Below are 24,044 nucleotides of genomic sequence, written 5' to 3'. Positions count from 1 at the left end.
TAATTCTATGTTTACTTGTGGCTAAATCTTGCGGCTTCCTGTCCAGAGCGTAAAGGATGACAGGTTGTTTCAATGTCTAAAGCAAAATGTTTATTATACTACTACAGCCAAATCATCACAGCCAGCCAACTTTTCATCTGTGCTAAGTGGCACCATGAAGGGGTAAAATAACGGTTTCCTTTATATTAATGTATATGACTTCTCTGTTATGACTACTGTTTGTGCAGCAATTCCTGATCTGATAGTGCATTGAATTCAACTTTGGTGTATCATTCTTCTGATGCAACATTCAATTTTTATATTTGTTTTCCAAAATGCTTGTTGCAGTATGTGACGCTTTACTTAGGTTTATTTATTGTTAGCAATATTAATTTATGTACCTTACACCTCCTTCTTGGGCTGTAGAAAGCGCTGCAGTACTCAATATAGGAAGATACACAACACAGTTTGTAGAGGATCTAGAAATCTAGAGGCTTGAAACTATAACGGCCGGCTTCGGGGAACAAAATTGAAATTAAGTAGAATTGACACTTGAGTGAGTTTGCACGAAAGCAATATATACAGACTTAGTTGTTCAATGTCAATTTGGAGTTCCACTCCAGGATCAGGGTGGTAAGCCATTTTTCAAATATTGCGCGGCGGTTGCAAAACATCCCAATAAGGTGACAATGTCAATTATTAAGGTGGCATGAATATTCGACTAACATATGAATGCAACGATAGGGTTGTCACAAAAAGACATCTAATATATATATCATAAGAACAAGCATTACTTGCTGCGCCTAGTGCATTGATACGTCCTTCAGGGCATGCTGCACCTGTCACTACATTGTCGAGTTGTTGTGTTCTTCTTTCAACACACTTATGCTCAATGTGTCTTTTGTGAACATAATTGAAATTCACCCACAAAATTAGCGCAGACATCATCAAGTACGGCGTTTTTGTTTCGAGCTTGCACGCAAAGACCTGACATCGCGGAACGCTTCCGAGTCACCAAAATTATTAGCCTACTCATCTTACACCCACAGCGCCGCATTCGACTCCCCTTGGATGTACCTCCTCTGCTTTACGCATTTCTAGTATTCGCGGACTGATGGCCCACTCACTGTACATATGTTTGGAGCGAAGGCGGGGCACGTCTAGACTCACAGCACCGCCATTGTCCGACGTTCCGTGTATGGTGGTCTGGTCTGTTTCGTGTTTTCGAGCGCAGGCCTCACATTGGCTCCCGTTCCCACATTTCATGTCACCGTCGTGCCTCGTCGTAACCGAGGTGATCATCAGCGCTCTTCTCTAGGTGCTCGCGCTGCTGCAGCAATCTCTCGTCCGCAGCGCGAGCCTCGCTCTGCCCTTGTCATATAATATAGGTTTCATATAATAATTACTCGAGAGAACTCTGGCCCTAGTGTCAGCGGGAGCTGCAGTGGCAGTGGTTGCACCAGCGTGGGAATTACGGGAGGTACATGGATTTGCCTAATTTCGTGCTTTTGGCTTCAAGCGGCTTTGCGACTTCGTAAGCTCGTCATTTTCAACAATGTTCTGTTTAATTGGTAATTAAATAAAGATTAACATTGTCAGAAAGGAGGATTTGAACACAGGACCTTCAATCACAGACGCCGGATATTGAAACCATTAAGCCACAGATGCATGTATCGATAAGCGATGTGAAACACCCTTACGAATTTATCGCAGGCATGAGTCACCTTGAGACGTTTGGTGAGTTTCGATTTGCCCACCTCGACAAGCTCAACCTTTGCAATTACTAGTTGCGATTGTATAGATTCATATGAAATTTACGACAGTAAGATTTATATAGCGTAACATTCAAAGCCACAAAAACTTCTGAATCCACAAGCACGAATATGAGACAAATCAACGTACCTCCCATCATCCCCTTGGCAGGATGACTCGATAGCGGCGCACCGTGATCCGCCGTCTCGATAGCGGCGGATCACGGTGTGTGCTACCGAAACCGATACGCTGAAGTGCCTACGTTTTGCACTGCGTGTTCTGTATGCATTACGAAGAGGCGCAATGGTCGGCCAATTTCTTTTCCAGTATTCACGCGTCCAGCGCACGCTGGAGGAAGGTTTGGAACGAAAGACGGGAATGCTTAACGCATCCTTCATCTCCGCCGTGGGTCGGGCTGATATTGCGCTATCTTAGGGGGCGGCTCAGGTAAAGGGAGTGCTTGACGCCTGCCTAACCTCCGCCGCGGGTCGGCTCGGCACTGCATTATCTTGCACCATCTGCGCTATGCATAGACTCACTGCACCACCATCAATACGCCTTTCCTGTATCTTCACTCGTACACCTTTCTCTAATATTCGCAGATTGACGGCACGCTGTGAGAAGGTTTGCAAGAAAAGTGGGTCGCGGCGCCATCATTTTCTTTCCTTTGCCTTATTTCCACAGTGTTTGCCTAATATTCGTGCATCCGAGGTACTTTCTAGGAAGGTTTGGAGCGAAAGTGGGGGAAGCCTACACTCGCAGGGCCACCGTCAACGCCCCTTACCTGTATGTCCTCTGGTTCACGTTTTTCTACTATTCGCAAATTCACGGGACGCAGTGAGAAGGATTGCAGCGAAACTGGGGGCGTCCACACTCATGGCGCCGTCGTTGTTCCCCTTCCCTGTATATTCACTGCTTCGTGGTTTCGTAATATTTTCGCATCCACAGCACGCTGAAGAAAGGGCCCTGGTCAGCGGGTCAAGCACGTCGGCTTTTATGCATAACTCGACCAAGGCTGGATCGCTCGCGCCCGCATACCTTCCACAAAGTACTAAGCAATTCGCGAAGCGCGTACAAGCAGATGACACGGCGCTCAGAGGTGTATACTCGGTAAGGGCGCTGCCGTGAAGGTGCACGACTGCCGGTATCTACCTGGTGAAAAACGGTCGATGTGCGGCCCAAACCGGAAGCATGGCTGTCGAAAGAAGCGCTGAAGCTCTGCAGGAGCGCAATAAGCTGGCTTCCTTCTGAAGATGACGTGCCATCCTCGATAGAGCAGTGAAAAGCGTCGAGGAGTGACTGATCGACCGCAGAGTCACAAGTAATTGCGCCAAGGCCCGCAGAAGTAGAAACGGCAGGAGCGTCAAAGATGCAAAAGGTGTCGAGCGGTTGAACAAGGCCTAGGTATTCACCATGAAATAAAGCTAAAGGGCAGGCCGTGGGATTGTCGACGATCATTTTCGTGACGCCATTGCGAAGAGTAAGGAGAGCAAAGGGCAGTGGAGAACATCGGCGGGGAATGAACAGCTCAGAGGGCGTAAAGAGAACAGTGGCATCACAAATAGCGGCGCACGACACAGGCACAAGCAGGGAAGAGCGGGGAGGGACGGAATTGTCTTCGGAAACAAAAACAGTTTAACACTGGAAGGGTCGTTTTCGATAGTCTCGACGTCGGGAAGTGCAGAAAGTTCGAGTTCGGCGTGACAAGTCAGTAACGGCGTTATTATTTACAAGGAAGTCCCAGCCTAACATGATGGCATGGGAACACGTGGGCAGCACGACGAATTCGACGATATACAGTAGACCTTGAATGAAGACGCGAGCAGTACAGGCAGTGAGAGGCGTTATATCTTGAGCGTTCGCGGTTCGAAGGGAGAAGTCGGAGAGAGGCGTCAAAACCTTTCTTAGTGTGCGGCAGAGTTCGGCGGAGATTGCGGATACGGCGGCTCCTGTATCTGCAAGTGCCAGGACGGTGACTCCTTCGACAGAGACTTCATTTACGTAGGCTGGAGAGGGACGAGGACTTGGGCATTGCGACGCGGACGTAGTTCGTGCCTCGGGAACTGCGGCCATCAGTTTTCCTGCTCGGTGGACACGGGACGGCGCCGCATCGGAGAAAGCGAGCGACGTCGGGGAGATGGTGAGCGATGAGTAGAGGCGGTTGGGCGGTCAGGGGATAAGGAAGAGGTAGGAAGGCTGGAAGGCGAAGAGGAAAACGGAGCGGGGAAAGGTGGCGCTCGCCGGATGTTCTGAAGAGGAAGCATGCCACGACGACAATGGGAGCACCACGATGGGAGCACTAACGGACTCCGCCTAGGGGGTCGGAGCCACATTGGGTGATGACGAAGAAGACGTGTCTCCGCTCTTTGTTTTTGAACATATTGTCTTGTTGTTCGAAGAACGTCTCCCTGTGTTCTGTCCGCGTTGTACCGCGACAATATATATATATATATATATATATATATATATATATATATATATATATATATATATATATATATATATATTGTGACGCCACAGTAAGGACCGGCCTTTATTGAGCCTGAGAGACGCGCCGAAGAACCCTCGGCCCAATCCACTATGACGATCCGGGTATCCGCACGATGCGAAGGGCACACACATGATGATGATAATATACACATGAAGTCCACAATAAATGGCCACACTAACTTCGCCCGCACGAGAGCGGCCACCCTGGCCGCAGCCTAAAGGTACGGGAAACGCCGCGTGCAGGGCTTCATACGAGAAAGGTTGACCACTTCGGTAGACCGGCAACGGCGGTCAGTTGAGGGAACAACTGGGGTCACGCGATAATTAACGGAAGAAGTCATTTTCAGGAACGCGTATGTGCCAAAAAAGTGGAACTGACACTTCTTACACAACCCAGGAGTGTGAAGTGGTGTCCAGAGCAGCACTTCATCGCTGGGCTGGTAGAAAACTACTGCATTACATGCTTCATAATTAACCTTGCGGTCCTGTTGTCTGGCTTCGCTGTCAAAGCGGCCACGCTGGCGACAACGGCCAAGGCGGGAAACATATTCTTCGCAGGAAGATTAAGATGGACTGACAGGGGCAGAAAAGAAACGTCGAGAAAGGAACTGGGCGAACGGCCATAAACAAGGTTGAATAGCGAGTAACCGGTTTTGCATTGAACGGCGGTGTTATAAGCAAAGATGACGAAAGGCAAAACTGCGGCCCGATTTCCGTTATCTAGCTGAATATAGGCGGCTACCTGCCTGAACAGCCAGCCGCACATTCATTTTTCTCAAATTGTCGGGGTTCACATGCTCTTTTGTCAGTTTTGGTACTGCACGGAGCTGCTGCTTGCTGTTAACATCCTGAAGTATACAGTAGCGGTCATAGTTGATCTCATGTTCGCCATTCTGTAAAGTAAAAAGATGATTGAAAATTTGGAGCTGATATTTTGTGATGACGTTAATTTTGTTACAAGCTAACATAAAAAAGCGGATACCTACCATGCCGTACTTGTGACGAAGCAGATGATTTCTTATGCACTTCACAATGTGAGACACACCACAGAGGAAGTATGGACTGCTGTCTGGAATACAGGGATGTTCAATTTTGTGCTTAGGTGCATGAGAGTTGCCTGTCACATCAAATGTTGATCACATTCACTTGTTTGTGCTTGCTCCATCGCTTATGACGGCTATCACTGTAGCATTTTGTTTATGAAGCTCTATGACGGCTTTCAAAACCATCCTTGCGAGGACTCTTCCAGGAGATGCATTTTTTGTAGCGAAGCTGGCGATTGGTAGTACCCACGAATGAAATAGGGGCACAATCGTAAGCACAAGTGCATGATCTGCCATGGCTGTCGATTCCTGGTCGTCTACTTGATATGTTTGCTTGTTGAATGTGACAGCTTGGCGCACTTTCATATCGTCTAGTATGAGGATTCCACAACAGCTTACTCCTTGTTTAATAAGTGCACCAATGCTGTTAAGCGAAACCTTATTAAAACCGAACTCGCAAGGCATTCTCTTGATAATTTGTTTAAGGCGCGATGACGTAGGTAGTGGCAAAATATTCATCTTTGACATCAGCCTATGAGCAGCAGGGCTGGTAAGCAGGGCTATAAGCAGAGGGAGGTAAGTCATCAACCAGTTGGTTTTATAGCGCTTTCCTCTCGCTGACTTTGCTTTTGAAGCTTTCAACACTGCGTGAAGAGCAAGCTGTTGCGTTTGAGGAAGGCACATTTGAAAGCCCGAATTTCTTTTTTGGCTTTGTCGCGAAAAATTGCAGCCTTAGTCACTCTTTCTGAGGTTTTTATTTGTTAAACGTACCCTTTGGTAGGCATGGTTCGTTCTTCGGATTTCTTCTTTTTTCGCTTTTTCCGTGCTCGGATATATTTTCTTGTGCTCCTGCACGGTGGGCACAAGCTATCCTGAGACAGCCTAAATCATTTTGCGCTCCTCCACACGTCCTGGGTCTTGAAAGCTGATGTTGCTGCCGAAATGGAGGGGAATAAACCACAATGACAGCCCGTGCACACTTTTAGGTTGCTGAAATGCGGATAGTTTCTTCAAGCTTGAGAATTTTAGCGGTTCTAACGAACCATATTCGTTGTAGACCACATTCATTTGGGCTAGATGGTGCATACTTGAATTAGGAAGGAAGAGCGCCAACTAAGACGATCACAAGGGGGGAGAACGACGCAGGACAAGCGCCAACTTCATCTATCTTTATTCACTGAAATTTTTCTGTGAATAATGATAGGTGAAGATGGCGCTTGTCCTGTGTCGTTCTCCCCACTTGTGATCGTCTTAGTTGGCGCTGTTCTTTCCTAATTCGTTGTAGACGCACGGAGGAACAAGCCTTCCGCATAAGCTGAGTGCAACAGTGAAGTCTTTCCTCATAACCACAGCTCTGTCGATCGGCATGGTGAATTAAGTGAACACTGCATGTTGTATGTATTTCAATTCTTTGCAACTTTAGTGTCAGGGATGCTCCAAGTTTGACTACATTGCGCACCGTGATGGATGGAACAAGGTCTTGGCGTCTCTGCTAACACCGCTGTGCCACGTGGAAGCTACCGCGGTCTCTGATGATTTATTTGCTGTTGGTTCGCGCATATTTTTTAGGGAAATGGGTAGTTATCGAATGACAAGGACATGATAGCAGATCAGTATAAAATTCTGATGAAAATCGTCGAGGTATATTGGGACTCGTTGGTCATGGAGGCAAGGTACTTCTGCACTGCTGGATAGTATAAATAGTGCAGGTACGTTTCTGTTGTTTTGATTTACTGCTAAGGAGCGGATATGGTCTGATATTTCGAGGAGGTAGGGTAGCAGCTGACGAATCTGGATGCATAATGCCGGCAATTCCAGCATTGAAAAATGTGCTACCCACACATTTGGGCCCGTTGAACAGGACCCGCGGCAGCACAGTGATCAGCTTGATCAGTTGCCGCGCATTTATGCGTGCGCATAAATGCGCAGTGAACAAGCGCTTTTTGTACGCACACACTCTTTACTCTACCAGCAAGCAAATCTGAAAGTGAGCTTTGCACTTGACCACAAGGCTTAGTACGGCGTGCACAACGTGGCTATGACGAAGTTTTCCCACTACCTTTTGATTCCTAAATCTTCTGTTATCTATTTTGCGTTCTAGATATGTACAAGATGACAGCTGCTTCGCTTAGCTGCGGGTATTACAGCCAGGTTGCGCATAGTTTCTCTCATAGAGAACTTGTTCTTCATCACCTGAACGTAACTGATTACACTCCAACCTCCTTGCGCCACTACCTCTGGCTGCAATGCAAACTAATTTTACAGAGAATCTTGTTTCTAGGTAAAGTAACGTAAATTGACCTGTTGCGTTGATCTTAACTAATTTTGCGTGTTGCTCTACAGTTGAAGTAACCTGAAGATATGGGGCCAGGACTGTCTTCGCCGCTGAACTGCCTGTTTTCTTCAGACGCTGATATGAGATGCAATTTCTATGACAATTACACCTTGAAATACTGCTCTACCACCTACTGGAGTACTGCTATGCCATCCCATAATTATTTTCGATAATGGCACGTATGTGGTGTACTTAAACATACCGGTTTACTGAGGAGTATCTGAAAATGATTTTTGCTGACGTACCATACGCCATGGCTCCACATGGTGCGTGCATGAACCTGACATCATCATCATCATCATCATCATCATCATCATCATCATAATCATCATCATCATCATCCTAGTTACGCCCACTCCAGGGCAAATGCCTCTCCCATACTTCTCCAACTACCCCGGTCATGTACTAATTGTGGCCATGTTGTCCCTGCAAACGTCTTAATGTCATCCACCCACCTAACTTTCTGCCGCCCCCTGCTACGCTTCCCTTCCCTTGGAATCCAGTCCGTAACCCTTAATGACCATCGGTTATCTTCCCTCCTCATTACATGTCCGGCCCATGCCCATTTCTTGATTTCAACTAAGATGTCATTTACCAGCGTTTGTTGCCTCACCCAATCTGCTCTTTTTTTATCCCTTAACGTTACACCCATCATTCTTCTTTCCATAGCTCGTTTCGTCGTCCTCAATTTCAACTGAACCCTTTTCGTAAGCCTCCAGGTTTCTGCCCCATATGTGAGTACTGGTAACACAAAGCTGTTATACACTTTCCTTTTGAGGGATAGTGGCAACCTGCTCTTCATAATTTGAGAATGCATGCCGAACGCCCCCAACCCATTCTTATTCTTCTGGTTATTTCAGTCTCATGATCCGGATCCTTGGTCACTACCTGCCCTAAGGAGATGTATTCCCTTACCACTTCCAGTGCCTCGCTACCTATCGTAAACTGCTGTTCTCTTCCGAGACTGTTAAACATTACTTTAGTTTTCTGCAGATTAATTTTCAGACCCACCCTTCTGCTTTGCCTCTCCAGGTCAGTGATCATGCATTGCAATTGGTCTCCTAAGTTACTAAGCAAGGCAATATCATCAGCGAATCGCAAGTTGCTAAGGTATTCTCCATCAACTTTTATCCCCAATTCTTCCCACTCCAGGTCTCTGAATACCTCCTGTAAACATGCTGTGAATAGCATTGGAGAGATCGTATCTCCCTGTCTGACGCCTTTCTTTATTGGGATTTTGTTGCTTTCTTTGTGGAGGACTACGGTGGCTGTGGAGCCGCTATAGATATCTTCCAGTATTTTTACATATGGCTCATCTACACCCTGATTCCGTAATGCCTCCATGACTTCTGAGGTTTCGACTGAATCAAACGCTTTCTCGTAGTCAATGAAAGCTATATATTAGGGTTGGTTATATTCTGCACATTTCTCTATCACTTGATTGATAGTGTGAATATGGTCTATTGTTGAGTAGCCTTTACGGAATCCTGCCTGGTCACTTGGTTGACAGAAGTCTACGGTGTTCCTGATTCTACTTGCGATTACCTTAGTAAATACTTTGTAGGCAACGGACAGTAAGCTGATCGGTCTATAAATTTTCAAGTAGTTGTCGTCCCCTTTCTTATGGATTAGGATTATTTTAGCGTTCTTCCAAGATTCCGGTACGTTCGAGGTTATGAGGCATTGCGTATACAGGGTGGCCAGTTTCTCTAGAACAATCTGACCACCATCCTTCAACAAATCTGCTGTTACCTGATCCTCCCCAGCTGCCTTCCCCCTTTGCATAGCTCCTAAGGCTTTCTTTACTTCTTCTGGCGTTACCTGTGGGATTTCGAATTCCTCTAGGCTATTCTCTCTTCCACTATCGTCGTGGGTGCCACTGGTACTGTATAAATCTCTATAGAACTCCTCAGCCACTTGAACTATCTCATCCATATTAGTAACGATATTGCCGGCTTTGTCTCTTAACGCACACATCTGATTCTTGCCTATTCCTAGTTTCTTCTTCACTGTTTTTAGGCTTCCTCCGTTCCTGAGAGCCTGTTCAATTCTATCCATATTATAGTTCCTGATGTCCGCTGTCTTACGCTTGTTGATTAACTTAGAAAGTTCTGCCAGTTCTATTCTAGCTGTAGGGTTAGAGACTTTCGTACATTGGCGTTTCTTGATGAGATCTTTCGTCTCCTGCGATAGCTTACTGGTTTCCTGTCTAACGGCGTTACCACCGACTTCTATTGCGCACTCCTTAATGATGCCCATGAGATTGTCGTTCATTGCTTCAACACTAAGGTCATCTTCCTGAGTTAAAGCCGAATACCTGTTCTGTAGCTTGATCCGGAATTCCTCTAGTTTCCCTCTTACCGCTAACTCATTGATTGGCTTCTTGTGTATCAGTTTCTTGCGTTCCCTCCTGAAGTCTAGCCTTATTCGAGTTCTTACCATTCTATGGTCACTGCAGCGTACCTTGCCGAGCACGTCTACATCTTGTATGATGCCAGGGTTCGCGCAGAGTATGAAGTCGATTTCATTTCTAGTCTCACCATTCGGGCTCCTCCACGTCCACTTTCGACTAACCCGCTTGCGGAAAAAGGTATTCATTATCCGCATATTATTCTGTTCTGTAAACTCTATTAATAACTTTCCTCTGCTATTCCTAGAGCCTATGCCATATTCCCCTACGGACTTGTCTCTAGCCTGCTTCTTGCCTACCCTGGCATTGAAGTCGCCCATCAGTATAGTGTATTTTGTTTTGACTTTACCCATCGCCGATTCCACGTCTTCATAAAAGCTTTCGACTTCCTGGTCAACATGACTGCATGTAGGGGCATAGACTTGTACCACCTTCAATTTGTACCTCTTATTAAGTTTCACAACAAGACCTGCCACCCTCTCGTTAATGCTATAGAATTCCTGTATGTTACCAGCTATTTCCTTATTAATCAGGAATCCGACTCCTAGTTCTTGTCTCTCCGCTAAGCCCCGGTAGCACAGTACGTGCCCGCTTTTTAGCACTGTATATGCTTGTTTTGTCCTCCTAACCTCACTGAGCCCTATTATATCCCATTTACTACCCTCTAATTCCTCCAATAACACTGCTAGACTCGCCTCACTAGATAACGTTCTAACGTTAAACGTTGCCAGGTTCAGATTCAGCCTCATTCAATTAAAGATTAAGTACTATGGAGACACTTGCATTACAGACTGCATTACCAGGCAGGCTGTCATATGAAATTACATTTTGCAACCCGCATACACTGAACATTTTACTGATTCTGCCGATCGTTTGGTCTAGTGCGAAAATGTTCAAAAACAAACGCAGCTACATTACTATCTCCCTGACTAACACACAAGATGCGTGCCCACCTGTCCCATATGATGGTGGCCACCATTGCCAAAGCAGTCGCAGCGCTGCTTATGGAACAGTTGGGAGGGAAGCTCCGCGTTATTCCTGAACTCGCTGGACCTGTTGGTCACGTGAGTCGGTGCGATGCGGCGAGAGATGGGCAAGCCATGGAAAACTGGTTTGGAAGACGGAGCGGCGGATCGGTGCATTGAGAGACAGCTGAAGTGTGGTCGGCAGGCTGGAACCACAAGCTATAGTCTTTGGAATTAGACAGACGATGCCAGTCCGCCATGACTGTTGGCGGTGAGGTACCAGTAGCCCATCGCCTCTTCGGATCGGGATCTGTACGAGCACGTCGCAGCTAAGCTTCATGTTCCAACCCGCTCTCGGAATGTTTTAGAGTGCAGCTCTTAAGCGCTCGTTCTTGCGTTTACCACTGGTGGCAGCAGCCTAACCGAGCGAACGAGCTGAGCACAGCGGTGAATGAAAAAGGGAGGTCTCGTCTCCACGGAGAGCTCTCCCACAAGACGTGCAATATGCCTTTTGCAGCGACAACCGCTACAAGATGGCGCCAGTGCAGTGCGCATTGTTCAGTGCTGCATGAGCGGAGTTGGTGTGCGGCGGCTCCTGTGTGGCTCCCACTGTTTCCGATATGCTGCACGAGGCAGATTGTCCATGCCAGCAGCGCTACTCAGTGTTCCCTTCGTAATATAGACCGAGTACCTATTTGGCCATCACACAAAAGACACGTCAATGAAAAGACGTATCGTAATTTTCTGTGATTTTTTTTTCCGATGGCGTTTCATCTTTTATTGAATTAGTCATCACATGTTCGTTTTACTACAATCAGTTAGAGTAGCGTTTTTCGGGTGTATTTTTAATTTGCGTTGGACATTTTTTTATCGTTTCACAAGAATCATAAATTCCCACTATGTGGGCCTTCGTTAGTTTAGCATCGCGTTAGCATCGCGTTAGCATCGTTAGCATCGCGTTAGTTTGTGACTCGGACGGCTTCGGCGAAGCTTTGCGCCGTTTGCATGCATTCTTTTTCACCATGCCTCCGGCATGATTTTATTTTATTAAACTAAAGCTTTGTTTTTACGTCGCCTCCTGTCCAATGCCTCTGGTCCAGGGCCATTGCGAGCCTTATCTCTCATCGGCAGTTGTGAACCATACGGAAATGCAGGCGGGATGAATTTGTTGTCGCCCCATGCCCTCAGTTTCAGAGACTGCAAATAACCTTCAATCTTTGACACTTCTTTATCATTAAACATGGGCACCCGGTCATAATACTATGGCTAGGGCAGGGCATCTGCTCCGACCTTCGTGCATGTTTTCCTGCACTTGCTGCAAAGTGTCGCATAAATTTCTGGAGTCGCAAATAAGCTCAGCGGCAGTTGCTAGAGGTTGTTTTCGGGCTCGCGCTGTCTGTTGTACGACGAGGCATCTTCTACATATAGGAAAGAGTTTTGCTAGGCGTATGGCAGTGATGTAACCTTACATGGCCGCAGTTTCTCCTGCCAGTGAAGTGGACGGAGCAGCCAGCGCCATGTCTGCGCATGTGTTTGAGACTACAAACAGCGTGGAAGTTTGAAGCCGTCATTTATAAACATTCCTTTCATGAATGTGCTGTTGCTACCGCATTCTCTCTGTAGTTCTATGCCATGGTTAAGCAGGAATGAGTAGCTGAGAAACACATGCAGTAGTCATAACAGTGTGGATACCGTTCCGCTACAAAATAAGTTCTGCTCTTCATTTGAGAAGCATTCAAATTGCTATATGTAGATACATTGCGTGACTACCTCATTTGTGTGACAAATAAATAGCTAGTAATAACAGGTAAACATAGTGTTAATAAATACAAATGTCAATACAAAAGAACATTGTCGCGTATACCCAGTTGCAACACGCTGGATATACACGCTGAATGAGGCTCCAGGCGTTTGCACTTCACGAATCGTAAGCGTCGATGCGTGAAGCCGAGTTGTGCATGTATTGCGTCTGCCTCGGCAGATGGCGGCACAGACATAACAAGGGCCTTGGTTTTAAAGCAGAAAAGCTGGGCGAGAGTTATTACGGATGTGAAAAGCGTCAATAAAACGTTCGAATTCGCTTCTTACGTTAAGCTAGATGCGTATGTTATTCCAGCTTGAGATGGAAGTCCGTTTGCGATGAACAAAGCATACGTTTCACGAAACTAAGCGTGCTCCGAGAGCTATGTAGTGCACGCTCTCATCCATGCCTGTATAGCAGCATGGCACGATGAGTCCAGCGCAACGGTAGTCGGCAATACTGATCAGACTCCTTGACGCTGCAGCGAACTGTGTCAAATATTAGTGGCTACGATACCTAACCCACCCACCGAACTTGCCACGATGAGATGCCAAAACCTCCGCGCGAAAACTAGTTTTACGTGTACTGTAACCTATGTAAGCTCGCAGTTATATTGTAATGCGCTGCAAAACAACTTTCCAATGTTGGCTATTCGAAGGCCGCATTTTTAATAACCGAAGTTGAATGTTCTGATAGAGGTGGTTGGGATGTTAGTGTACAGCATGGACTGGCCTTGGTTTGTGGGCATTTGCTCTGCGTGAGTCAGTTATACGGACGACTGTCATCTAAAAACCAGGAACGCAAAAGCAGTGAAGTTTTGTGCAGATTGACATTTCTTTGACATGTACCTAGAGCTTGCCATAAAATCAATAATTCGTTCAAGCGTTAATGTTCCATAAACAAACTGGCCACTGGCACACACTTCGCGCACACGGAGAAGTTCATGACGTCCATCAATTAATTCAGCAAATTAAACGTACATTTTTCACGTACTGATGCTTCGACAGCTTTCGCAGCCCCTGCGACCTATTTTTTGGCTCAGATTTTTGTTTGCAGAACTGCCTCATTCTCGTGGCTACATAACTGTGTAGCAGGCCAGCAATAACTCAAATCTTTGAGCGTTACTACAGGAGCACCTTGGCGAGATTCATTTTCAACGTGACAGTTTCCGAATTTAGGAGTCAGGGTGTCTACCAACCGGGAAAACCGGGGAAACCGGGAATTTTCAGGGATTTTGAGTAGCCTGGAAAAACTCAGGGAAAACTCAGGGAATTTGTGCTTCTATCAAGGAAAATTAGCTGTAATTTTCTTGAAAGGGTCGAAAGTCGAGGTAACGCTGGCTCGAGTAACAACAGGAATTGTAGTGAATCGTCTTTGATGCGCTGTCGTCGGCTGGAGGAGTTTCCAGTGTACAGTCAACGACTGGCTTTCCGGATTCCCGATAATTTGGACGGCTTCGCGGCACCACCACGTACCCCATAGAGTGAACGTATCAGAACATCTTAAATTTCGGACGTAAGAACTCTTCGCCGTCCGATTTTCCGGAGGTTTTGCTGTGACCGTAGGTCCGAAACGGCATTAATCAAAGCCACCACCGTGCCATTTTCATTACCTTACCGCCTTGAACCGGTGCTCTCGCACGCAGATCCACTGGCAGCCGAAGCCACCACGGCGGCAACGCTAGGCCTAGCTGCTTTGACGTTCGCTATGAAGCTTCTTGGCGTTGGTTGTCGTTTTTTTTAATGAAAGAATTCGCTGCTGTCTGCAATGGCACGGACTCCGCCTTTGTGGTCCTCGCGGTTGGCTTAGAATCTTGGAAAGCACGGCGTGTTGCACAATGCCGGTTCCCGAAAGTCAGCTTCGCCTCCATACAAAAATGTTACTTGGTGAAGCTTACGCAAAAGTATTGCAGTGAAGCATAACACGCGTGGGAAGGGGCTATTGCCATGGGACACAGTATACATTCCTTAATTATACACGCCCGGTATTTCAAGTCACAGTACGAGCACCGATATGCCTAATACGTGTACCAGCAGGCATTCAGAGCGTTTTCGAGTGTGCCTGTGGCGGTTTGAGCAGGGCACTAAATGACATGCATTAAGTTTTTCCAACTCGCTGATTTTTCCGACGTTTTCATGGTCCCAGGGAGTTCGAAAAATCAGAGGTGGACTGTGCAACTGACCAAGTAGTGCTTCAAGTCGTTTATGGGGCGAACGAGTGCCAGAAGGAGGACAAGAACATAAAAGACCTACGCATTGAGGAATGAACGGGAAAGGAAGCGTGCGGCCGCCATTTTGAAGGAGCTTGAGCTCAAAAAACAAAGTGCTGGCTGATGCCGAGATGCAGGTTTACCCCATCCAAACCAACATAAACTCTTTAAAGCAGTGAAACACAACACTGAGGCGTTGTGTGTGGACTGAGAGTATGTGAGGACAGTTGAGGTTGACTTACGAGCTGTTGAGAGAGAATCTCAATTGCGACACCGTTCGGGCCTCATACATCTGAGCTTGCTATCAGTTGATAGAAGTAGCTCATATTCGAAAATATTTGCATCTGTATACATCTCCTTTTTATTCGTATTTAAGATTGTCCGACTCGATTTGCAATTTTTTTTCGAAGACATCTTATTTGCTCTGCATTTAACTAAACCCTCCCTCCTATTCTCTTTTTGAATAACATAAAGACTACTCTTTAGTATTGAAATTGGACTAAGTCGGTTTTCTTTTAATTCTTTTGTATGCTTACTAGAGGGTGACAGCATCGGGCGATATGGTTTCAGCCCATCTTGACATAAAACATAGTTCTGCATCACTCAGGGAATTTTGCAAAGACGCTCAGGGAAAACCTGGAAAACTCGGGGAATGTGGAAATGTCAACTTGGTAGCCACCCTGAGGTGGTTTAATCAAACTGTAAACTGATAACGCGTTGTAAAGCTGCAGAAATGTGCGCATAGATGGGTGGTTATTTTGGACTCCAGCCTGTCGGATGATCCCAAAGAAGCGTTCCAACACGTCTTGGTTAAGCTTTCCTGTTAAAACATATTTGAAACCACACTCCTTTAGCACGTATCTTGATGGTTCCAGTGCGGACAAAAGTCACACGAAGGCCCTCAGCGGTTAGGAGACTTGCTCTTGAGATTTTTCGTGATGCGAATTCTTTTTCCGATTTATTTAAGCAATGCAACGACGAGGTGAGGACCCTGAAATCTCTGCTGCCAAAAGTGATGCTTTCCTTTGGATAGTTTCAGTTGAGAGCATCAAAAAGATCATTGAACCTTATTGTGAATTCTACTGTTGCCTTGAGATTTTTGAGCCATCTTGTGCCTCACTTCGAGTAGAACTCCAAGCCGCCTTTCGCTGCACTCCAGCTGAACAAGTGAGCGGCCAGCTTCACCCGCATTTTTTCGGTCGTTGAAGGGTTGATGTGGAACAGAGCTAATTTGAGGCAAACACGCAAATTTCCCGGCTGTTTAGAATCCTCCATAAACAGCCTGTCAAAATGTGCCCAGTCAACGCGATCGCCATTTACGCACGACGCTTCCGGTGAAAGTCAACGGTTCCAAACGCATTTCATAAGATGGGGTGCGTCAGAGAACACATATACATTGAGTTGTTCATCAGTGGGATGGATGAAGTAGTTGCGGGTACGCTGCAATGCTCCAGTGACTCCGTACTCTGTCCACATCGCACGGTTCGTACTTGCGCCATCACGTACGTCCGCGTCGACTAAGGCTCCCGTGTCTTCAAGCAAAAATATTGCTTTTAGGAAGAGCTGAGCGAGTACAGCTCCCTTTGTGGGGCCCTTGCTTGCAAACACTGCTGTCGGCTGAGAGTACTTGTCACCAAATGACCGAAAGGTAAATACAAGCCCGTGGTCAGCAAGGTCGTCGCGGGCCTCTGAAGAATCTCCATAATCAGTGAAGCCAGTGTATGTCATCGTCTTCGAAAGAATTCGAATTTCCTTTCGGACGCGCATTTTGTTGAAAACAACTATTCCATCCCTTTGAAAATTGTCTTTAGTGGCCATCTTCTCCTTAAAGGCTGTGAAAAACCTCTTGTCAAAGTCACACCTGACTTTTATCATGCTCTGGTACTTGCGCACTGTCGTAACGCAAGGAAGGGGGAGCACCTCGTTATCTCGCAGGACCTAGTATGCAGATGGGCTGCGTATGTGCAACAGCAAGCACATCAGAAGGAAATCCTCTGTGTACCGTCTGCTTTTTTTTGTTCGTCAACCTCATTGCTGCTACTCGCTGCTTTACCACGGTCAGCTGAGCACTAGGGAGATCTATTGTGCGTAGTTTCTTGCCTAGTTCTTCTGACATTTTTTGCATGTGGATATGAGCTTCTGCAAGCTCCACCGACACTTTTTTAAAGCGGGTAAGCAGATGATTTTTCGACCTTTTCAAAGCATAATTTGCCCGATGTAGTGCTGCAACTTTGTCCTTGCTCTGGTATGAAGTGAACGGACGCGTACCTGAAGGCCTAAGCCTGCGCAGTCTTTGTTCTGTTCTTTTCTGGTGCATTCGCGGGACGTTTGAAAAAGGCCCGGACATTTGTGACATACTAATAAGTTCGACTCACTAGGGTCAAGAACAATAGAGCATCTCTTGTGCCACTATCTCTGGTTGTTGTGAAGATGTGCGCATTTTGCTTCAACGTGCGGGTACTCCAGAGTGCTCGGTCCACGATTGCACAGTTTCGTCTTCTCAACATGCTCTAAGAAAGCCTTAACGTGATCGATAGTTGTTAAAGTACCTTCATACTGCCCATCTGCCATTGAAACTGACCTTCCCATCACGGTTATGTTTGCCAGCATATCTTCATGAATTTCAACAATTCTAGTGGTTACCAAGGAAGACGTGGGGCTCACTGGCGATAGGCATGCATCTGACAGTAAACGGCTTTCAGGTTTTTCGGTGTGCTCCAGCTGGGAGAAAACGACGCTTTGTTCTTCTCCGAAGTCGAGCAGGCGGTATCCTCGTGAGTTTGACGGAAGAAACGACCGCGGTAAATCGCCGAACAAGCTCACGATTCCAGGGATGAGCTAAGAGCAGCAGATTGGGGCGTTTTATCACATTTTTGCTCTTCAAACGCATCCATGTTGTGTTCCGGTGCACTCGGCCAAGCTTGAAACGACCTTCCATTAGTGCCACCACTGTCATTGCTACACGAGGTTTCTTGCTCGTTACAATCTTTTGATGCAGCGCATCGCCTTTTCGACTGCAACCATGGTTGTCTCTTCGCCGGGCGCTTCCTTGTTTTCACTGTATTTGATAGGTAAGCCGGGCAGTCGGGAAATCGTGTGGGAGCAGCATCGCTCGCTAATGTTGCCTTTGACGGAGCACTCATCAAGACGTGCCGAAGACGTGACCAAGACGTGCCCAGGTCTTGGACACAAGATGACGCACGATGTGCTTTTCGCAGACGTGATCGTTCGGCTAAAGTATTCGATACTTCCTTGGGATAGCTCTACGCCAAATGTTCAAGCGTTCTACGTCTTTCGGTGGAAGAAAAGAGAGACAATTTCTCTGTACAGCCTTTGTAACCCGTTCTGCAGCGGGAACAACACATTTCCTGCCCATCACACTCACATGTGCGCGCCTGACACCTGAAAAAAGAAACGCCGAGCCGCGTTGAGATAGCAGCGAGCGGCGTTAACATAGCCGTCGCGCCATCCGTTGAAGAGTGAGCAAAACATGAACGAGTGCTGGGACACTGCCGCTCTATGTTTAGCGGCCGCCGTTTGCCAACCTGGCCTATTCTTACTTCGCTAGTGAGAATAGAAGGAGCACCGATGGACTCCTTTTTTGTTTGTGAAAAAAAAACGCATGAAGCAGATAACTCGGGCAGTCTGCTGGAGTATTTATTGAAACAAAGCTAGTGAAGGGCAAAATAGACAGTACAGGGTAAAGAGGCACTCAGGAAACGTGTACTCCTAGAGCGTGATACTTTTTATTCTGATAGTTTCGTTTTAGAAGATTCCATACCACCATGACCAAGTTTTGAGACTTTAAAAGAAACGTGCAGCACATGTGCCCCCTTACTGCATTTTGTGTTTTCGTGCTGTGCCTGCTCTCTCCTTTAGAAAGAATGTGTTTACAGCTGCAGCGGACGTACGCGTGAACAATCAATCCAGTTTGTCGATTTAAATGTATTGTGCAATGCCAGGTCCAAAAGGAGAACGCTCTTCTGCAGTTGCATCACACGAAGTCTCACTACACAGCAGTTTAAATATGCCCATAGCTGCTTATCATACACACATACCTTCTCGTGATCAGATGTTTGAGCTAAAAGCCATCACAAACAAGAGGGAGGAGTACTTTCCATAGTGCATTTCAACGGCAATCGGTGATAAAGTAGCAGGGGGCTTACTGTTCTAACAAAAGAGGTGTTCAGAAGGGGCTCGAGCCTTTAAATACGTTAGAGGACATAGATGCCTTTCGTCTCGGTTTAGCTGCTCTTCTCTTAATAAAGAATGAAGAACGACAACGCCTTGCTGTGTTGCACCTGAGGAGGTCATTCAAACGTGCAGAGCTCAATTATTCCTCTGCGTAGCTGGAGGCTCTAGCAGTTCAATGGACATTAAAAGATTTGCAACCGTACTTTATTAGCCAAATATTTCAGCGTAATATTTACCACCATGCATTTTGGTCGGTTTTGCACGCAAAACAAGGACATCACTGCCTCTTTCACAGGTCCCATTTTTTTGTAAGAGTTTGATATTGACGTTGTCTATCAATCGGGAGTTATACTTAGTTCACCAGATTATGCTGACATGCTGTGCTGACATGTGTAACAAAACGTCCCAGAACCTATTCCGTGCTAAACTTCTGGACATAACTAATGATGCCCCGTGTACTTACATTTAGGTGCACATTAAAACTCCACAGGTGGTCGAAATTTCCCAAGTCCTCCACTACGGCGTGCCTCATAATCAGAAAGTGGTTTTGGCACGTAAAACACCACAATTTAATTAATTTTTTTTACTTAATGGTGCATTGGGGGCGCGCGGACACACACACGCGCGCGCGCACGCGCACTCACATGCACGCACGTGCACACGCGCGCACACACACTCCTAAGCACCGCTCTACCTCTACTACGCGACTGGCTTCCTACACTTCACAGAGGCACTTCTTTCCACTTCGACATTCCTAGTGCTAATGCAATCAAATGCACTTGTCGAACATTTAGGCAGTGCTTCAATACTGACATGCTACCGCGAGTTCAAACGAAATCACGGTTCGCAACGAAATTGCATTCAATTCCTTCCCGAAAATACATATATCTTTCCCGTCCGTGCCTCATTCATGAATTGTAACTTACCGAACATACTTCATAGTTTCGTAAAAGCTGCCACGAGAGTCTTGTGCAATATCTAATAAACGTTTACAGGTAATCTGTCAGCATGTCTAATAGGCAAGATTTACCATAACGTTAGCACTGCTTCCATATGGCTACTGTAATTTGAAATTACATATTGAATACGTCGTTAAAACATTAATTAACTGTCTGTTTTTTGGGTATGATAGCCCCCTGACACCCTACGTGTCCTGTAATGCATTCCTGGTCTTGAGACACAATGTGTGAGAAAATATGTCCAAACGTACAAGAATTACATTGTATAGCTCTCTTGCTTTTTATAACACGTTGTGATGTGTGGTGCGCGACATGGTGCGGTGATCGGGACGGTCAAGAGCAGACGACAAGGAGTGCGCGCGCCGAGGCGGATTCCATGCTGGAAGATGGAAAACAACGACGCCGAAGAGCGTCCGGCACGAGAACGCGCGGCGCATGAAAAATGACAAAAAGAAAAGCAACCAATTAGAAAAGACCACGGGGCGTCAGGCAGCCAATCCGAGAATGCCTAATCGGCCAGATCAGAAGAAAAAGCGTGGTGCGCTGGCAGAACCAGAGGACACACATGGAAACGCAGAGGAGACGCAGGGGAGACGCCAGGAGAGTCCCAGGAAGCGACGGCAGGAGGAGGTCAACCACCGGAGCAGGCGTTGTAGACGGGCCGTCGGGTTCCGGACCCGAGCCACCAGGACTTCACCCGACCGGGGCCTACTGCCAACCTGTTCCTGTGCGTCGCCCGTCTACCTGAGCGGGCCGCCAGCTCCTCGAGGCCGGCGTTCGAGCTTCTGTGCCCGTGGGCAGGACAAGAGCAGTCGGGCTACGAGCCCGAGCTCTACACCCAGCTGCCCGGCCAGAACGCCGCCGCCGTCTACTCGTGCCACCAAGCCGGCTGCTTTACTTCTCCCGACCAGAGCTGGCCAGCTCCGGTCGCCCGGTCGACCAACTTACATCACGACCTTTGGTGAGACCGAGCCACTCCTTTCGTCAGCTTGTCACCGCGTCGCCGCGTCGAGACTTTTGTATGTCCCTGCCGTCGTGGCAAGCCCGGACTCGCGCACTAGTTAGCACCATACTAGCCCCAAGTGTGTTTCTTTCTGCGATGATGTCTATTTGAGTGTTTCTTTTATGTTTTCTATTTCCTTCTATTTCTTTTAAGCCTTTTTTGTTCCATTAAATGTTTGTATGTGTGGTCGAAAAGAACGGCTTTGTCCTCAATTGGGTTCTCGGAGGCTCCGCCTAAGAGAACCGTCAGAACCTTTTGAGTACGCGAACCTTTGTCCCCATATTAGGGTCATCACACACGTGAGAACTGAGGTACTGTGTAGGTTTGCCATGCAGAAAGTTAAACGTTACTGAAAGCTTATGATATTTGCTTTTGTTTCCTATGTGTCAGAATACGGTGACAGAATTGAAGTTGCGTATCTTTGCTTTTGTATTAGGTGGCCAAGCTGTGCAAGCTGCGGCGGCAGGAGCCTTGTCGGAGGAAGACGACACGGCGCAGATAAGTGAGTGCTTTCAGTATTGCAGTGCTGGAACGGCAGTCGTAACTGCATCGTATGCCCGGCTAACCTGCAGGTTTGATTTGCTGCACAATACGGGTGCACAGGAAACTTTATTGCTGTTTCGTCAAATTGGGATATATAGACGTTGTTGACTTCATCGTATTACATAACCTGAATTCTAATTCTATGTTTACTTGTGGCTAAATCTTGCGGCTTCCTGTCCAGAGCGTAAAGGATGACAGGTTGTTTCAATGTCTAAAGCAAAATGTTTATTATACTACTACAGCCAAATCATCACAGCCAGCCAACTTTTCATCTGTGCTAAGTGGCACCATGAAGGGGTAAAATAACGGTTTCCTTTATATTAATGTATATGACTTCTCTGTTATGACTACTGTTTGTGCAGCAATTCCTGATCTGATAGTGCATTGAATTCAACTTTGGTGTATCATTCTTCTGATGCAACATTCAATTTTTATATTTGTTTTCCAAAATGCTTGTTGCAGTATGTGACGCTTTACTTAGGTTTATTTATTGTTAGCAATATTAATTTATGTACCTTACACCTCCTTCTTGGGCTGTAGAAAGCGCTGCAGTACTCAATATAGGAAGATACACAACACAGTTTGTAGAGGATCTAGAAATCTAGAGGCTTGAAACTATAACGGCCGGCTTCGGGGAACAAAATTGAAATTAAGTAGAATTGACACTTGAGTGAGTTTGCACGAAAGCAATATATACAGACTTAGTTGTTCAATGTCAATTTGGAGTTCCACTCCAGGATCAGGGTGGTAAGCCATTTTTCAAATATTGCGCGGCGGTTGCAAAACATCCCAATAAGGTGACAATGTCAATTATTAAGGTGGCATGAATATTCGACTAACATATGAATGCAACGATAGGGTTGTCACAAAAAGACATCTAATATATATATCATAAGAACAAGCATTACTTGCTGCGCCTAGTGCATTGATACGTCCTTCAGGGCATGCTGCACCTGTCACTACATTGTCGAGTTGTTGTGTTCTTCTTTCAACACACTTATGCTCAATGTGTCTTTTGTGAACATAATTGAAATTCACCCACAAAATTAGCGCAGACATCATCAAGTACGGCGTTTTTGTTTCGAGCTTGCACGCAAAGACCTGACATCGCGGAACGCTTCCGAGTCACCAAAATTATTAGCCTACTCATCTTACACCCACAGCGCCGCATTCGACTCCCCTTGGATGTACCTCCTCTGCTTTACGCATTTCTAGTATTCGCGGACTGATGGCCCACTCACTGTACATATGTTTGGAGCGAAGGCGGGGCACGTCTAGACTCACAGCACCGCCATTGTCCGACGTTCCGTGTATGGTGGTCTGGTCTGTTTCGTGTTTTCGAGCGCAGGCCTCACATTGGCTCCCGTTCCCACATTTCATGTCACCGTCGTGCCTCGTCGTAACCGAGGTGATCATCAGCGCTCTTCTCTAGGTGCTCGCGCTGCTGCAGCAATCTCTCGTCCGCAGCGCGAGCCTCGCTCTGCCCTTGTCATATAATATAGGTTTCATATAATAATTACTCGAGAGAACTCTGGCCCTAGTGTCAGCGGGAGCTGCAGTGGCAGTGGTTGCACCAGCGTGGGAATTACGGGAGGTACATGGATTTGCCTAATTTCGTGCTTTTGGCTTCAAGCGGCTTTGCGACTTCGTAAGCTCGTCATTTTCAACAATGTTCTGTTTAATTGGTAATTAAATAAAGATTAACATTGTCAGAAAGGAGGATTTGAACACAGGACCTTCAATCACAGACGCCGGATATTGAAACCATTAAGCCACAGATGCATGTATCGATAAGCGATGTGAAACACCCTTACGAATTTATCGCAGGCATGAGTCACCTTGAGACGTTTGGTGAGTTTCGATTTGCCCACCTCGACAAGCTCAACCTTTGCAATTACTAGTTGCGATTGTATAGATTCATATGAAATTTACGACAGTAAGATTTATATAGCGTAACATTCAAAGCCACAAAAACTTCTGAATCCACAAGCACGAATATGAGACAAATCAACGTACCTCCCATCATCCCCTTGGCAGGATGACTCGATAGCGGCGCACCGTGATCCGCCGTCTCGATAGCGGCGGATCACGGTGTGTGCTACCGAAACCGATACGCTGAAGTGCCTACGTTTTGCACTGCGTGTTCTGTATGCATTACGAAGAGGCGCAATGGTCGGCCAATTTCTTTTCCAGTATTCACGCGTCCAGCGCACGCTGGAGGAAGGTTTGGAACGAAAGACGGGAATGCTTAACGCATCCTTCATCTCCGCCGTGGGTCGGGCTGATATTGCGCTATCTTAGGGGGCGGCTCAGGTAAAGGGAGTGCTTGACGCCTGCCTAACCTCCGCCGCGGGTCGGCTC

General features: G+C 46.6%; 1 protein-coding gene across 8 annotated transcripts in view; it reads left to right on the top strand.

Annotated features, from left to right (window-relative positions):
• The window catches only part of LOC142592696 (uncharacterized), a 409,269-nt gene that overhangs the window by 84,312 nt on the left and 300,913 nt on the right, over positions 1-24,044 (top strand). Inside the window, exon 1 of one of the 8 annotated variants that reach the window (XR_012830778.1) lies at positions 21,576-21,642. The exons of the other annotated variants lie outside the window; for them this stretch is intronic. The gene's annotated coding sequence lies outside the window, so the exon portion shown is untranslated. Of the gene's footprint in view, positions 1-21,575; positions 21,643-24,044 lie in introns of those variants that run through there. 8 annotated transcript variants of the gene reach the window in all.

This window comes from Dermacentor variabilis, chromosome 9 (assembly GCF_050947875.1).
Source record: "Dermacentor variabilis isolate Ectoservices chromosome 9, ASM5094787v1, whole genome shotgun sequence".
NCBI lineage: Eukaryota > Metazoa > Arthropoda > Arachnida > Ixodida > Ixodidae > Dermacentor > Dermacentor variabilis.
The sequence above is the reverse complement of the archived record's forward strand: the minus strand, read 5'-3'. Positions and strand labels throughout refer to the sequence as shown.